We start from the raw sequence: 2500 nt of genomic DNA on the forward strand, positions 1-2500 counted from the left end.
GGCCGTGCGCGGCGCAGTGACTTCTTGTTGCGCTTTCGGAGATTGAGTTGAATTTTAAGGGTGTTGCGCAAAAAGCAGTGACCGGAAATTCGGTCAGCGACAACGAAACCTTATCTGCTGTGGACGTGGATTCCCTTGACTGCGATCGTAGTAGGCTACTGAATCTAAATAAAAATCCTTTGATTAAGACCGCTAGTCTCGAGTTATATCCAAATCAAGCCTCTTGCAGAAATTAAAAACAGCGCACTGTCAAATTTTTAAGCATCCCTATGGATGATTTAAAATGTGAGAGGGTGGATAACTGGCGCGTAGATCATGGCTGCTGTTGTGTCAAAACAGTAACAAGCGCAGCCTGCTAAGTTTCCTTCGTTTTTCATCTGCCAGGATAACCATCATTAGTGCGATCATTAAAGAGCTAACGGATCAAAGTGACCCACATTTAAACGGAACTACAAATTAACGAAGACAAACCACTAATACTCTAATATTGACCGATCAAATCCAAAAATGAATCTCAAAATCACTCCCGAACCGTAAAACGAGTTAATCTTTCGACCTCAAAATGGCCACGGCACGCACACGAGACAAATCCGAAAGCACTGATCCTCGTTCTAGGGAAGATGTCGCCCAGATTTCACTTACTACACGCTGCCCTACAACCCGAATTCCCGTTTTGGATCGGATAAAGCCTACGACAAACTGTTGCTCCGGAATGCCCCGCAAAATGACTCCCCCGTTGTCACTCGCAGGCTACAGAAATATTCGGTACAACACCAGTGCACAGCAAGTTGTTGCCCACCCCCCCCCCCTCCTCCCCCCAGGGGAAGGACAGACACAACACTCCTCACGAACGACTGCCAACTTCTGGACGAACGCTGGAGCGCGCTTAAAGTCAGCCCAACCGTCAGCCAAGAAACCGTCGTCGTCTCTCCCAAAAGGAAACTCCAAAACAGAAAAAGTAAAACAAAAAAAAACTCTTCGCTCCAGAAGGGCAACCGGCTGGCTGGCTGGTCGGGGGGAAGAACCTGATCGCCGTGCCGTGCACCAGCATAACATAAATCTTATGCCACGGCCAATGATGCTGCACCAGAAGCAGGCGCAATGCACTCGCACACCACCACCACCGCCTTCGTCCTGGCTCAGGGCCCACCCTGAGACGGGGTGGATGGATTGAAGGGTTGGTTCGTTCGGTTGGTTGCAGGAGACAAAGGTTGGGGGGGGGGGGGGGAGTGCCCGATTGTTTCACTTTCCCGTCCCGTCCCCGTCGATGGGGACGAAGAACGGGCGAGGGGCAAGTTTCGTTTCGAAACATTACTCGTTTCGTTTCCTTTTATGTTCTGGTTTTGTCCTCGCCCGTGTTGTTTCACTTCTTCTTGCTCTGCCGCTTCCCAACCGCCACTACTCCGTCGTCGTCGTCTCCCTTCTGTTATGCTCTCGTCCTCGGTCGGTTCTTTTTTGCACACTCTTTTGCACGATCTGCCACGATGGTCCCGGGTCTGCGGACGGGGCACCCTGGAGGAAACCATGTCTGCACTGCCGCCACGCCATTGCGGTTTTCGATTTCATAATTTTGGCTTCTGTCACTCGTGGGCCACTGTGCGCCGCCATTCGCGATCTTGGAACATTGGTTGACCATTTTTTTTTTTAAATCATGCACCACAGAAACGAATACACAATCACTCGCTGCCCTTTTTTGGGGGCCACTCTGAATGCGAACCACAAATGCAAACGGCAACAAGGATTTCTTTAGCATCTTATCGAGCGCATCATGAAACGGAACTATTTATGCACACATTCATTCTTATCCTCGTCTGCAGCAGCCCTAGGATGAGCCCTCAGACGGGCGACCAAATGGAATGGATCACTGAGAGCACTGCGAGCACAACACCAAACGGTGATCGGAAAGGCGCGAGGAAAATTCACAAAACGAAACCCCCAAAAGAAACATAAACACGTACACCGTACTCGCACGCATGAAGTGTTGTTTGTGCACATATTTTACAATTAACGAGCAAACTGACACCGACGACGCCGACACGGCCGCCACCGACACTTATTTTGCGCGGTTTCACCGTTGTTCACACGTTGGCCTGGCACTCCTAATCCGCCCGTCCGGTTTTATGTACTCCACATGTGCTTCGGATGGGCCGGCTGCTCTGTGTGTTTTTTTTTTTGGGGCGGCCTTCACTGTTGCTGTTGGACGTGGCCGCGCAGACAGGGGCCAGACAGAGTGAAGATTCGTAAAACCGTCACAAAACGCGATCGATGATGCGTAGATGGTGTGCCGCCACCATACCATGCCCAGCAGCCGTGGCGTACATCCGGGATTAGAGGCACAGCAGCAGGGGAGCAGGAAAATTGGTAACGATTCAAACAGATCACTCTTTACGGTGCGCCGAGGATCACACCCCCTTTTTCCGTCTGATTCCCACAAACCGCACCGAAAGTGACATCACACACCGGCGGGAAAACCACGATCGCACGTGTGATCAAAGAAAAG

Source organism: Anopheles aquasalis, chromosome 2, assembly GCF_943734665.1.
Source record: "Anopheles aquasalis chromosome 2, idAnoAquaMG_Q_19, whole genome shotgun sequence".
In the NCBI taxonomy this organism is placed as follows: Eukaryota; Metazoa; Arthropoda; class Insecta; order Diptera; family Culicidae; genus Anopheles; species Anopheles aquasalis.